Below are 16,459 nucleotides of genomic sequence, written 5' to 3' on the forward strand. Positions count from 1 at the left end.
TCAATGCAATCGCTACCAAAATTCCAGTGGCATTTTTCATAGAAATAGAAAAAAATAACCTTACAATTTGTATGAAATCACAATAGACCCTGAATAGTCAAAGAAATCTTGAGAAAAAAGAACAAAGTTGAAGGCATCATGCTTCCTGATTTCAAACTATATTACAAAGCCATAGTAATCAAAACAGTATGATACTGACATAAAAACAGTCACAGAATGGATGGAAAAGAATAAAGAGCTCAGAAATAAACCCATACATATATGGTCACTTAATTTTCATAAGGGTGCCAAGAATATACTGTACAGAAAAGATAGTCTCTTCAACAAATGGTGTTGGGAAAATTGGATATCCACATGCAAAAATATGAACTTGAACCCCTCTTTCACATCATACACAAAAAATCAGCTCAAAATGGATTAAACACTTGAACATAAGACCTGAAAATGTAAAACTCTTAGAAGAAAACATAGGTGATAAGTTCCTTGACTTTGTCTTGGCAATGATTTTTTGGAATTGACACCAAAAGCAAAGGCAGCAAAAGCAAAAATTTTAAATGGGACCAAATCAAATGGGACTAGAAAACTTCTACACAGAAAAGGAAATCATTGACAAAATGAAAAGGCAAGCTACTGAATGGGAGAAAATATTTGCAAACTACATATCCAATAAGGGGTAATATCCAAAATATATAACAAACTCATACAACTCAATAGCAAAAAACAAACAACAATTAAACAACAACAATTCAGAAATGGGCAAAGAAATAGAAAGGGCATTTTTCCAAAGAAGCATACAAGTGGCCAACAAGCACATGAAAATACAAATCAAAGCCACAATGAGATATCACCTCACTCCTGTTAGGATGTCTGTCATCAAAAAGATAGGAGCTATCAAATGCTGGTGAGGACACAGAGAAAAGGAATCTTCGTGCATTGTTGGTGGGAATGTCAAATGGTGCAGCCACTGTGCAAAACAGTATGGCGGTTCCTCAAGAAGTTAAAAATAGAACTCCTATGTGATCTAGCAATCCCACTTCTGGGTGTATACCCAAAGGAAACAAAACCATTATCTCAAGACGATTATCTGCACATTGTAGCATTATTCACAGTACCCAATGTATAGAGACAACCAAAGTGTCTGTCAGTGGATGAATAGGTAAAGAAAATGTGGTACATATATATGTATACAATGGAATATTATTCAGCCTTAAGAAGGAAATCCTGAGAATATAGATGAACCTGGAGAACATTCAGTATTTGGAGACAAATACTGCATGTTATCACTTATATAAACAGAGAATAGAATAGTGGTTGCCGGGGTCTGGGGGTAGGGAAATGAGGAGAGGTTGGTTAAATTGTACAAATCTTTGGTTATAAGGTAGATGAGATTTGAGGATCTAATGTAGAACATGGTGACCATGGTTGATAGCATGGTATTGTATAACTGAAATTTGCTAAGAGAGTAGAACTTAAGGGTTCTCACCAAAAAATAAAAATTGAAAGGTAAATATGTGAGGTGATGGGTGGGTTAATTAACTCAATTTTTGGAATTCTTTTACAATGTATACATATACCAAATCATCACATTTTATGCACTAAATATCTTACCATTTTACTTGTCAGTCATACCCCAATAAAGCTAAAGAAATAAATATAATAAACGTTGACACTTTATACTTTTGTCAATCAATATCACTTATATAGAGACCATATGCTGTTTTAGAATCTTGAGAAGCAGTTTAAAAGCACCTGTAACTGTGGCCCAGTCCTCACACTGTGTGATTGTTCACCAGCAAACAGCATTTTCTCAAAAAATCTTTATTTTGTTTAATTGGTACTGGCTGAACATTTGGAACTAATGGAGCTATTTTGTCAATTCAAAACATACTGTCTTTTTCAAAGATTCTTACAGTACAACCATCCTAAATATTTCCTTTTCAGACATTTGTGACTCCTCCACTTAGACGTTGTCATCAAAAATGTAAAGGCCTATGAAAAATTAAAATGACTTTGTCTTGGCTAAGGCCCTCAGCTAGGATAATACAATCACATGTCTTCACTTCACTCGTATTTATGAAATTGTACTTGGGGGGATTTTTTCTTTTCTTTTCTTTTCTTTCTTTTTCTTTGTAACTAAAACCAAGTCCATTTTAAAGTAGCTAGCTGCCTTTCTTCTTAAGGAAGTACCCTTGATTTTCGTGTATCATTGTTCTGTCCTATTATAATGCAGCTGATCCCATTCTCTGAAAAAGTGACATTCCTAATCTTTTCTTCCATTCCATAAAACACAAACTGAGTTGGAAAAAAATAACTCCAAAATAGCATCCTTCTATATCTGCAGTTTTATATGATCATAGCATGCTAGAAATGTCACTATAATTATAGTAACAAATTATTTCAACAATCCTCACAAGTGATGCTATTTATAGACAATCAGAAGAGTTTATACAGGATGAATCCATCCTGGTAGGAGAGCTGGTAATGGCTGTGCTTGAGTCTCAGGCTGCGACTACCTGGAACCAGGTGACTCGAGGTGTCCTGTGAAAACAAGAGGTTCTATTCCAACGCAGACCATGAGAAATGGGATAAATAAAAGAGGATTTTAAATGAGTATAGCTTGGCACTTACTCTGCATTCCTAGTGCCTTAGGTACTATTTTTCAAATTACAATCACTGCTTAACTCTCTTTCAAGACTTAAAACTGATTGCTCTATCAGACAGACCTCAGGTTCAGAAGAGGTAAATGACAAGAGATCAACGCAAACAAACAAACAACAACAACAACAAAAACCCCAGGATATCCACATGTCCTTTATGTATGCCCATTTATAGACTATCAAAGTTGGAAAAAATTACAAATAGTTATTTGTGCCACGCTTACTTTCTTCATTTCAGCTTGGGCGAGGGAAAAGAGCTGGCTGGATTTGCTTGTTTGTTATTGGTCTTTCCCTTTTTATTTTTAGTCTCTTTCGTTTCATGGTTTTTATATAGTTTTGCTTAACAAAGCTGTAAATTCAGGGATGAAATAAATTTCGCAGTGGCTCTTTAACCTCCACTGCTCGGATGCATTTACAGAAACTGCCATTTAGCTCAGAGATTCGGCTTGGGATAGGGTTTAGAGAGGAGGGAAAACCACTTAACCAAAAGTAATCCCTCAGTAAATCACAATTTGCTCCAAATTATCTGTGTTTTGGCATATTGGGTAATGCAGCTCTCTCCCTGGGGCTCTGAGTAGAGCTGACAGTGAGGCCATTCTGAGGGTGTTGGGTAAGGAGATTCCCACCTCTACCCTCAAACCTGACCGTGGGACTCTGGGATGTCTCCTGCGTAGGTGAGTACCAGCAGGAGAAACTGATGATGCAATCCTGTGTTTGACCTGTTTTAGCTGACATAAACAATGTCCCTAATTTTCCTAACCTCTTTGAGAATGGCTGCCTTTGTGTCATTAAATGTTCACCTACCATATTTTAGACTCTATCAAAGTCTGCTTTTTTTCCCATCTCTACTTCTCTGCTGTGCGTCATTGCCTAGAGACTGTGAGGGTAAATTTGCCACTAGTTGGCTGTCATTACGTTGTGGGAGCACATGTCCAGAGTGAAGCTTAATGCATGAGGTTGAACTTCAGTGACTATTGCATGGCATCCGGAAGGTGATCTGGGGATGCACCTTACAGGTAAGTGGCAAGTGCAGAAAGGTGCCTCAGAGACAAAGGACAAAGATTTCTGGAGTTAATTGCTGGTTGCTTCTTCTAATCCTTGGGCGGAATCAACCTAGGGAGGAAAAATAATAACAACAACAAAACAAACCTAATAACATGTGTGCAGCAGGGACTGTAGCCATAGCTCCATTTGGAATGAATAAACACGTGTTAATCATTAGAGTTTGAAACTGATCCCAGAGTATGTTGCATTATAGGTACAGGCATGAAAAAAATGAATCTCTGCACAGACAATGGCCATGAAGGCTTAGATGGCAACCAAGCCACTCCTCAGAGTGTGGAGCTCAGGATGGGGTGGGGGAGACTGCATGATGTCACTGGGTCACCCTTAAGGACGAAGGAGATGCATTTTCTTCGGATGCAGCAGGATGTCCTCTGGCACGCAACCTACCAGCTTTGTAAAAGAGCTCCAGATGGATGCTGAGTGTAAGATACCAAACACAGCAACACCATGCTAGTTGGACAGCTACCTGACAGCACTGGAAGGAGTCTGCAGAAAGGGTCCCTTCATTAAGCTAATAATACACCAGCTTATGTGGTTAACTGAAGCCAAGGGCTGGGGATAATTTTACAAAAAGGAAAAAATTTAGCTGCCATGGTAACCTGGACAACGACAGATCTTCTGGATGTGACAAGATTCCAGTCTGAATTACACAAAGTCACCATAAGCCCAGAAAGCAAAATGGATTTAATTAGTTGGTTAAATCTGCAGCACAGAAAGAATGGTAACATTTGTCCTTTATTTTCTTTCCAAACTAACAATGCATCGCGAGTATGTACGTTCCTGGCAAAGGAGCAGTTTTAGCTAAGCACGTGATGGCAGAACGAGGCTTCACATGGGAAATCCCCACATTTAAATTCCCTCAAACCTCCAAATCCAAATTAGCTGTGACTGCTTGAAGGAGGCTCAGAGAACAGGCTTCACTATATGTCATTTCTAAACATGGAGTCCTCAACGGCCCCTTCCCGTGGTCACAGTTGCCAAGATTACCACTTTCTAATTTTAAGTCCATAAAGATAACTTTAGCACAGGAACCTTCTTCATCTTATTAATCAAAATATATTTGGTAAGTACATATGGCATTGTATTGAGCATTAGATAAAGCGACTTTCAACAGAGCAGAACTCGGATTTTACTACACAAAATTACATCTGTGTTATCATAGAGAGATCTGTGGAGGGACATTAAAGGGCACTGAAAACTTTTCTAAAATGGAACGATTTATAGGACTGTTTTGCCTTTCTATAATCCTCATTTCCTTGCTGTCTTGGCTGTGTTTCATAGACTACTACCATTAAACTATTAATTACGGTTACTACTTTTGGTAGCAATTACTATTACTATTATATTCGCTTTTTAAAACTTTCTCCTTTGGTTTCCATGACCCCCATCTTTGGCCACTCTTGGTCTCACCCGGAGCCTCTCTCATGTTAATGAAGGACCTGATCTCTCCTTTCTCAAATTTACCATTTGATATTTATATCTAGTTTCCCCAAGTCTCCTCACATACCTAAAGTTGAATTCTTCTCCCTTTTTCCTTTATTTCCCTTGCTTTATATCAATGTTGCCATCATTCTTCTGGAACTTCAGAATTGGTGATCTGTGTGTCCCATGTGTACTCAGACACAAAGTCCTGCAGGTGCTTCCTTTGGATTTTCCTTCAACCCACATATTTTACACTCAGAATAGCAAGCGAGTTAAAGCTTTGTAAACAGATTATGGTCTCTTAGGTCTGCATGCCTTGGAGCGCATGCTTTAAGCAAACATCACTTAGAAACTCAAAGTTGTTCATCATAAGGGAATCTTGGCTGTGAAGATTCTGAAGAGACCTCACACCACTCGAGGTAGGAAGCAAAGTCAAACTTGGAGACCTGGAGCTGAGGATGGAAAACTGCTGGGAAGCAAGGTGGCATTTCTGTCCACCCAAGAGGGGCACCATTCCCTCATTTGCTGAAGCCCACTCTCTTCGTTTATTCATCAACATGCAAGTGACAACCAGGCAACAAGACCTACCAGCTCCCTTTTCTATCACCACCTGGTGACATGCCTGGCTTTCTTAGGTCAAATGTCAAGGGAAAGAATAGACTGGACCAAATTAGCCATTTAACCAAGACCACACATGGCTGGTTGCTGGACCATGGGTAGGTTTCCTGTGTGTCCAGTACCAGGTACCCACCCCTTAGACAAGCAGTCCTGGCTCAGAAAGTGGGAGAGGTAAACACCACTGCTGTTCGGAGAGCCTGTGGGTGGAGGATGGTCTTTGGAAGGGGCCATGGGGGAGGGCAGGCAATGAAACAACTCTTTTCAAAAGTGCTGTTTCGTAGAATACGCTTTCCCCACCCATCCACTCAGAACACTCCTCTTCCTCATTCTTTGAAACCTAGGAAGGGTCACTGTTTTGTTCCACATTTCACTCATTTTGTGCCAAGCTCTGAGCAGAAACAATCACACCCTGCTCTTTCTTGAGCTCATATCTATTTCTGCACATAATTCACTAAACTGTAATTATCTATTTGCATGATTGGGTCCCCTACTGGACCAGGCATCTCTCAAGGATAGCTTTAGAATTTTATTTGTCTCAGTATTCCCAATGTACTACCAGCACAGTGTCTGGTAGTAAGTGCTCAACAAATGTTTTCTCAACTGAATTGCTTTTAATATGTTAATTAATATTTATGAATGTTGTCTCCCAAGTCTGCCCCTTGCTTTAGGGAATTAATTGTATGTAATTGAAAGGGCAGAAGTTGCAGTTAGAAGCAATGAATTAGAAGCATCCATAGAAATATGGATGAATCTTTAAAAATATATATATAGTCCTTAGTGGAAAAAGCAAAGGGAAGCTATATAATTAATATCATTTCTATAAATTAAAAATATATGCGCGCAAAATAATACTGCTCATTTTTCAAGAACACATAAAAAAATACTTATCAAACACACTGCAATTTTTGATTATGGAAATAGAGTAATGGAAACAGGGTATAGGGATTTTAAAAGGGAGAAAAATAACATAAGAATGAGGCCTTGCTCAGATGGAAGAGGATGATGTGCCTTGAACCGAGGAGAAGGGTTAACTCAACCACCCACTTCCACTTCAAAATAAAGAATAACAAACGGGATCAGCCACCAGTTTGATTGAACAGCGGTGGTAAAGTCAAGGTATTAGAAATGACTTAGACCTTGTTATCCGTGAGTCTGATACAGTGGGGGATTGAGGTGACTGGCAGAGATGGCATGAGAGGACAGAGAAGAACTGCCCCATATCCATGGAGTTGCCCCTGGACACCCATCCCTCTTCTGTAAGATAAGGAGTGGCCTCAGCTGCCACCCACTGACCCACAACTCAATGCTTGGCCACTCAAGGCTGTTCTATCAACTTCCTTTCATAAACCTTCATCTCTTGGTAAACTGATTTTGTTACCATCTTCAATGCAGGAGCCATGAGATTTCCTAGATCTATGACTTTACTGAAGATATTCCACACTTGGACTGTCTTGTCTTCTGTCCCTTATTTCAATATTATCCATTCTTTAGGGACAAGCAAAAAGCCCCAACTTCTATAAAAAAGATACTTCCCTATATCATCTCAACGTTTGAGTCATTTCTTCTCTCGAGATGTTCACACTTATTTGGCACTATCTCCTGCTTTCTCAGAAGTTTAAGTCATCTACTCAATCTGAATTATAGCTGTGTTGAGTGTATAGACATTTCTTTTTATGGTATCTTTGATTGTGCCTTGTATATAGTAAACCATCAAAGAATACTGTTTAATGAAGAAGCCGCTTCAATAGTTTAAATTGATGTCATGTTCAGGTGAGTTAATTAAGGATTAAAATCGCAACTTATTCAATCCCTCAGGAGAGGGTTGGCAGAGAAAATAACTATCCAATCTGTGAGTCAATGGGCAAATCTGTCCATTTAAATTTTGAGTTTCCCTCTCTTTTTTCTAATCCACAGAGGTTTATGATGATCTTGGGATAAAAGTCACAACTACAGTGGGCCTTAGTTTGGCCACTCGTAAAATGAAAGCGTTTGATTCGAACTTTCTTCAGTTGAAATCTTACATGGAAACACAATCAATAATACATTGAAAATACATAACTGCCGAGACTGAAGTTGGGCAGGGGCTTGGACGCCCATCTTCTTGTCCTTGTTCCACTTCCCAGTCTCTTTGAAGATGAGCTTGAAAAGCCCAGGATGAAACCATCCCAAAGGCTCTCAGACACCTACCAGTTGCTGACTCTGTGAATGTAGAAACCAAACAGTCTCTTGCTTCTTTCCCGCCATTTACCATCAAGCTGGCTTTCAGGTGATACAAATCACTCAGCAAACTGTTCTAACTGGTAGGACCCTCACTGCCTTCCCAAGGTCCTAGGAAGATTGGGTGGAATAGCACAGGTCAAAGTGTTTGCCAGTACTAAGCCTTAGCATAAAGGTATAGTGACATTATTTATGTTTAGGCAGCAATTATTTTTACTGTTTTTATTACTACTTTGCAACGCTACTTAGACATATATTAGTTTTACTTAAAGAAGAGGAAATGGGAGCTTAAAGAAGGTAAATAAGTATCTCAGATCAGGCTAATCGTAATTAACAGAACAGTGATTCCAATTGCAGGTTTTTCTTACACCAAAATCCATGATATTTTCACAATGCCATGCTGCCTCAAGCTGAATTAAGAAAGGCTTCCTTAAAGGAAAGATGACTTTAGAAGAAAGTGTTTAAAAATAACACAACTTATAGTGTCCATCCTAATGACAACCCTGACTAACACCTCAGAAGAGCTTGGGGTCCATCTCGTTGGATCCTTGATATGCCCTGGAACATGGGCAGTGCTGGGGGTGATGGGATAAGAGCCTTGCCTAAGCTTGGGCTGCAATAAAAGATGTCAGAGGGAGCAAAGACCGACAGGTGGAATTTACACGGAGCCAAGGACTACAGCTTCTAACATGAGTAGACTGGATTTCTGGGCTATTTCTCTGGTTCCTCTTTGTTAGCTCCCACTCTTGGTAATGGGTTGACCCATTTCTACGTTTAGTTTCTAGGCGCCAAGCACATGCTAGTTAATTCAATCTTTGCTTCCCAAAGACCTCAGTCTAATACCTCTCATAGCCCGGATAAGACCTGCACACATTCTCACGCTTACTCTTTGCTTTCTGGTGTCAGACTTGTGTTCTTGTTTATGCTTCTGTCCGCTCAGGGCCCATCAGTCACGACAGGAAGGACATTGATGTTGCCTAGATTACGAGATGAAGCGACTTGACCAAGATCATGCAGACAGTAACAAATTCAGTTTCCAAACCCTAAATCTGGCTGTCCCTCCATGGCATAGCTTTTGGACAAAACATTAAAAATTGGCCTGCCTATTACTCTATTGGCTCCTGATCCCATTAGTGACATACAGACTGTGTGAAATACTGTTTTCCTCCTCAGGAAGCCAGTTGATTCTTGTATAATCAGACACTGCAAATGTTGTGTTTCACGATCTCTATGGATGGTGATAGGAATGCAGCATGTCAACCTGTTTCATTCTAAGAAATCTCTACTCAAGGGTGAAAGGGAACAAGTATTGGCGTTTACTCATTTCTTTGACCTTTCAGTTTCTTTTCTTTTGCAAGTTCTTGTTTAAATAATTAATCAGCCCCAATGAATGAGGCTTTCTTTTCTCTTTCCTAATCTCTTCTCCTTCCATAACCCCCTCTAGATCCCAAAGACTTCTATTCAGAGAAGAGAACCTCGGAGGGGGCCATGCTTTGGAGAAGGCCCTCAATACAGGCCACCTCTTAGGGTTCCACATAGCTCAGTAGCTTTCCTTCCAGGAAGCACTGACACAAGAATTCAAACCCAGGACAGAGAATCCAAAGCCTCTGCTTTCAACCTCTGCTCTACTATTGTCAGTGTCTGAGTCTTCCACCCAAGGGTTCATTGTTGGCCTCAATACTTCAAAAATAGATGTGTTTTTGATATAATTCACAAAAGCCAGTTACATTTGGTACATTAATAGTAAAACCAAATAGCTAAACCAAAATAGTTCAACAAAATTTGAAACTAATATCACTGAGGCAATTTCCATTTAGAATTTCTATTACATGCTCTGATTTAGTCTAAAATTCATACAAAATATACTTACAATTCACCAAACCTTAAATCTCATACTTCAATGAGGTAAGAGAAACCGGGAATGAAGAAATAAGATTATTACAGTCCTAAATTTCTAAAAACATTCAACACTAGTTTGGGAGTTTTTTTACTTGGTTTTCATCTCATTCAAATTAGTGTAGGCACTGCAAATAAAATTTTAGAATGTAGACAGAAGGTCTGTGAAGCATAAATTATAGGTGTTTTCCCAACTGGTTTGTATGAAGGATTTGCTAAGATCATAAAAGTTTAATTCACTAAAACTCAATTCTTCTGAAAAATAAACTAACTTGGCTTAAAAAATCACATTCAGTCCCTTAAGGGATTTATACCGGGTGCCTAGGATTTGCCAAACATTTTGCTTAGCACCATAGGAGACACAGAAATACATATATATGTATACAGTGTGTGTGTGTATAAAATAATCTCGAACATTAATTGGTACACAATCTAGAAGTTTGGTTGGAGTTATTTGAAAAAGAGGAGAAGGACAGAAAATACATCTATTATACTGGAAATGTCTGGAAATCCAGTTGTTATAAACACGATATGTGTTGAATTTCCTCTGCTCCACTTTGGTTTCATATACCTTATTTACAAAACATATATTTATCTAGTATTTAAGCACTAATGAAGATACAGTGATGAATAATCTGTAATCCCTGCCCTCAAGGAGTTGACAGTCTTGTAGTCATTTTGATAACTAGGTGGTTTTAAGGAAGAGAGGGAGATCTCTCTGTCCTCCCAAAGCAGGAATAGATAGCTCTGAATAGAGGAATTAGCAGAAAAAAGAACCAGGCAACTTCTGGGTTGGATTTTGCAGAAAGAGGATAATGTTAAAAAACAAAAATTGACCATTGACTTCCGAGAGACAAGCTCAACATAGAAGAAAAATAGACTTTAGGGAGCCAGCTGGGTCAAGAATTGACTGTGCCTTGGACAGATTATCCAAGCCCAGGGAAAACTGTAAGAATGGTCTCCTTATCTGGACAAAGCTAGATACTTACATATACTCTGTGCCTACCGTGTTCTTATCAGTAAGAAACTGGTACTCCTATCTGGCTAGAAGAAGCAGTGACTCCTGCAAAAGTGGTTCAGAGATGGAAGACTGAATCTCAGAAGCTGGAGTATACACATGCATGCTGCCTCTGCACCCCTGCTGCCCGCCCCCCACCTCGAGCAGAGCCCAGCAGGCCTAGTCCCCCCTCTCATCATCGAGAGGCAAAGCGAGGTCACTGAAAGGACTGTGTCATCATTGGCAGTAACTGCAACAATCAATTTAGACCCTTAATGACTGTCCTCCTGCACTTTCTCCCTCTGAAGAATAGAGACGAAATAACAAGCACATCAGAGATGAGGCAAGTGAGAAATTGAAGTCGTAACTTGGACTTTAAGACTGTACCTTGTGGGCCTCCCTGGTGACTCAGTGGTTGGGGGTCCGCCTGCCGATGCAGGGGGCGCGGGTTTGTGCCCCAGTCCGGGGGCATCCCGTGTGCCGCAGAGCGGCTGGGCCCGTGAGCCATGGCCGCTGAGCCTCCGCGTCCGGAGCCTGCGCGCCCAGAGCCTGCGCGTCCAGAGCCTGTGCTCCGCGGCGGGAGAGGCCAAAGCGGTGAGAGGCCCCCATACCGCAAAAAAAAGACTGTACGTTGTATAACATTTAAGCTTTAGTATTAGAGATTGTGTGTCTATTCATAGTGTAAAGAATAGGACACCGGTAAACCTTTTAAAAATGTGGATCAGAAACTTTTTCATGAATTAGCAGATTTGAAATAGAATCTATGACAAATAGCTCTCCTGAAAACCCATGAATCACGTAGACAAGAATCTCATAGAACCATAGAAACTCAAGGTATGGATAGTACCTGAGGATGTAATAGCCATAATTAACTATGGATTCTCCTGGGAATTCTCTATTTGGGAATACCCACAGTATTGGTGATTCTGCCCTGGGGCTAAGGGTTACCTGTGCTTCAATATTCCCCCCAACATCACACTTGACAATATTTCCCTGTGTGAGAGGCTTAAACTAATTTGCAAACGGGATTCTATGCTTGCCTCCAAGAGACAGGATAAGGTAATATTAACCAAGAAAAAAAAAATTGAACTTCAACAAGGAAACCCATGAAGGAGTCTAGGCATTCAAAGCAGAAAAAGGAATGATGGAAAAGGAAGCTTCTCTTCTCCCTCACTTTTCTCAAAAACTTGAATTCCTGGCATATCTTGTTCATTCTTTCAATTCTCAAACCCCACGTTCTCTGTTCCCAGCTTCTACATTTTTCCTTAATGTCCTAGTCTCCTCATTTAAAGCCAAATGTGGAATTACCCCAAAAGTCATGTTTTTTAAAGAGAAATAAAATATGCAGGGTATGCAAAAAACCCTACATATTATAAATTATACATCTGAGGCATAAGAAATTTAGGACTTGCTTGAAGCCATACAGCCAACAAATCAAAAAAAACAGGGACCCAACTTCTAGGAAGATTATGGTCAGATAGACCTTGACTCTGGGGGCAGAATAATAATGAGATAATTCTTATATAGTAAATAACTAATAAAAATCATCATCACATTTCCATCCTCAAAGATCTCAGGGTGATAAGTGCTACGGAGAAAATAAAATAAGATGGATGAGGAAAGTGCTGAGTCAAGGAGGGCTGCTCATTTCATAGAGGGGGGGGTCTTGATCAATTCACAGTATGCCTGCCTCCTGCCCCTTAACACAGCCTCTTTTTCATCCTGGCTCTTCGCTTTCTTTTTTTTTTTTTTTTTTTAATTTTGCCTAGTCACGTGGTGTGTGGGATCTTAGTTCCCCAACTAGGGATCGAACCCATGCCCCCTGCAGTGGAAGCACAGAGTCTTAACCACTGGACCACCGGGAGAGTCCTGGCTCTTTGCTTTAAGACAGTCTGTGGCCTTATATCTTTGGTTTCCTCTACTTCTCTGATCAGTAAACTTTGAACTCCCATCAACATCAAAAATAGCAGCTTTGTGGGCTTCCCTGGTGGTGCAGTGGTTGAGAGTCCGCCTGCCGATGCAGGGGACACGGGTTCGTGCCCCGGTCCGGGAAGATCCCACATGCCGCGGAGTGGCTGGGCCCGTGAGCCATGGCCGCTGAGCCTGCGCGTCCAGAGCCTGTGCTCCGCAACGGGACAGGCTACAACAGTTAGAGGCCCGCGTACCGCAAAAAAAAAAAAATAGCAGCTTTGCACTCAGTAAAGGGGGACATAAATGCCATGGATACGAAAAGTTTCTTCAGCAGACTGCATAGGAATTAGCTTGACTTTTTGTCAAATGTAAAAAAGAATGTGTTCAAGCTTTACACTTTACACAAAACTAGTAAGCATTGGCCTATTCGTATTCTCTTGAGTGTCCATCAAATGTGATTCTCCAAACACTAATAAGAAAAGGGAATTACAGGCAGGGTATTCAGATAACGTACTGAGGATTTCTACATTTGACATCTGTTAAACTAATTCACCTGTAGGATAAAACTAAAATATTTCATGGGCATCTACCATCTTAAAAAAACCTTAATTTCCTTTTTAAAATCGCAGAGTAAATGTTTTCCTTACCACAGTCTACAAAGGCCTCCATGGTTTGGTCCTGGCTGTCTCACCGACTCTGCCCATACTCTCCCTTTGCTCAATCCCTCCAGCCATACTGACCCCCTCGTGGCTCCCACTCAGGGCCTTTGCACATGCTGCCCATGTGGCTGGAACCCTCTCCCCTCCCATCCACCTGGCCTCTACCCTCCTGCACAGGATCTACTGTCTGCCCTTCGCAGAGAATCATGCTGACCTTCACACCTGAAATAACCACGCTATCACTCTCTATGGATTCCCTACCACCTGCCTTATTTTTCTTAGTACCTCTTAACACCAACGTGTTAGATTGTATCCATAATGGTCCACAACGCATCATGGCTCCTGGCAGCCATCTCATATGTATCTGTCCCTCTGACCTTGGCTCTGAGCCCATAAGACATGAGCATATATGATGCACAGGGTAAATGCTTTCTCTTTGGTGCTTGTTCCCATGGAACCCTAAGTCCACATGGACAGAGGGGCCTGGCCAGCCCAGCTCTGCCAGCTGAGCCCAGCCTCAGCGGACCCTCCAGTTCAAGGCAGCCCCACAAGTGAGCCCCGGGGAGGCCAGCAGGAGAACCCGCAGCTCCTCCACAGAATCGTGGGGATAATAAACCATTGTGCTTTTAAGCCATTCAGTTTGGGGTGGTTTTTTGCGGGTTTTTTTATATTGGAGCATAGTTGATTAACAATGTTGTGTTAGTTTCAGGTGTACAGCAAAGTGATTCAGTTATACATATACATGTATCTATTCTTTTTCAAATTCTTTTCCCATTTAGGTTATTACAGAATATTGGGCAGAGTTCCCTGTGCTATACAGTAGGTCCTTGTTGGTTATCTATTTGAAATATAGCAGCGTGTACATGTCAATCCCAAACTCCCCATCTGTCCCTCCCCCGCACTGTTCCCCCGGTAACCATAAGTTCGTTCTCTAAGTCTGTGAGTCTGTTTTGTAAATAAGTACATTTGTATCATTTTCTTTTTAGATTCCATTTTTTATACACCAAAATATAACCAGTACAGCTCAGGTGGCATATTATTTCTCCCACTGTGAACTTCCCATTGGGATGTACATTCCGTGTACAGGGAGGGGCTTGGAGACAGAGCAAGCCATGATGCAGAAGTACCAGTAAGGACAGGAAGAGCATCTGAGAAGGGGACCCAGCCAGAAGGAGCTCAGGAAAGTCAGAAACGCCATACAATGTTTCAGTTCATTTATAGTCTGCGACCGTGACCAAAAGCACCAGTGTCTTCCCATCCTGTCTTCCCACTAGATCAGAATTTCTTTGAGCCAAATGCTTGGCTCACTGCATTACTGATTTCTAAACAGGGCCATCGCTGAGCTTCTAATCCCAAGTACAAGGAACAATACACCTTTTAAGTAACAGTTATCATCTGTGGGGTATAATTACAGTTACAAACCCGCCATTCCTCCCAATGCATTCGAAAGACGACTTCCCTCCCCCTTCGAAAGACGGCTTCCCTCCCCCCTCGTAGCCTCGGGCCCCCGAGGAGTGAAAAGGCCATGTCCACAGAAGAGCTCAGTCTACCTACTGAGGATGTGCATACAGATTAAGAAGCCAGACCTAATACCCTGTCCCCTGCAGAGTGGGCTGGGGGACCGAGACTCGGGGAACCAACAGGCACAGAAGCTTTAAATAGAGCGTTAAATTGAGCCTGCAAGTGAGCTGAATCGGAGCAGACAGGAGAAGGCGGATGTCCCTTGCTTTCTGCAGCTGCTCTCGGTGGGGACAGGTGTCAGGGAAGCCAGATCTGGGCACTGGGACTGGGCCTGCTTGGGAGCTCCTCTGAGTCTGTCACACAGGCTGCATGGTCTGGAGCAAGTTCATCCAGCCGTCTGGGTGGCAGTTTTCTTACCTGCAAGATGAGGACATTGCTCCAGATGAGCTCGCAGGCCTTTTTAAGCTTAGACCGTTGTGAGCATAAATCAGTAACGCCAGAAGCACGCTGTTTTACCCCAGCTGAAGAGGTGAACCATGAAATCTCTATTCTCACCAATTGTTAAGCACAGATTAATAGTCCTGTGTAGCAAAATCATTTTTATGAAACTGCTTCCTAGAGTTTGTGTTACGTTGCTTCTAAGGTAACATCATGCATTGGTTCACCCCACACGTATGCACTGAACACCATGCATGTCAGTCTGTGCACCAGAGCCGGGGTTGGGGGTGGGGGAGGGATGAAGACCAGCCTCATGGAAGGAGTGGCCCTGTAGTAAAGGATGTTGAGTTCCTGACGGCTTCAAAGTAGGGAGTTACCATCAGGGTGGTGCAGAGGACTCTTCTGGGGTCAGGGCTGTGGGAAGGGGAAGAAGCAGGTGGCAGGAGGCCAGCAAGGGGGCGGCTACAATAGTGTGAGCATCCTGTGTTGCAGGCTGACGGCTGTAACAAAGCGACCACACGGACCACAGCCCAACACGAGAAGCATTGCTCTGGGCAGTGGGTCAGTTCCACACAGTCATTCGGAGACCCAGGCTCGGCATCTGTGGCCCCTCCACCCCCCTGGGCCTCGCTGTCAGCAGGACTCAGCCAGCAGATGACGAAGAGCACAGAGGTTCTTGGTGACCAAGGCTGGAAGGGACATGTGCCATTTCTGTTCTCTGTCAATTGTCGTGGCCACGCCTGGAACGTGGGAAAACTGTGTGCTCCTAATGTGCCCAAGGAGAAAAAAGAAAGTATTTTGGAGAACAGTTGGAAGTTTCTGCTAAGAGAGCTCTGAAAGTAACAATGATGATAAAAATGGGGGCATAGAATTAGGACATTTCAGAAGAATCATCACAGAATGTGGTGTCAGTTTGGAAAGAGGCTAAAAAATGAAGGGAAGAAGTTGGATGATGACCCTGATGTTCTATCTTGGAAAACTGAAATTTAAATTACTGGCAATAAAAATATTGGCAATTTTAAAAGTTGGCAATCTTGGAGAATAGAATGGTAGTTGCCAGGGTCTGGGTGGAGGGGGAAGTTATTATTCTTCAATGAGTATAAGGTTTCTGTTATGCC

Source organism: Leucopleurus acutus, assembly GCF_964270905.1.
Source record: "Leucopleurus acutus genome assembly, chromosome: 1".
Classification (NCBI taxonomy): domain Eukaryota; kingdom Metazoa; phylum Chordata; class Mammalia; order Artiodactyla; family Delphinidae; genus Leucopleurus; species Leucopleurus acutus.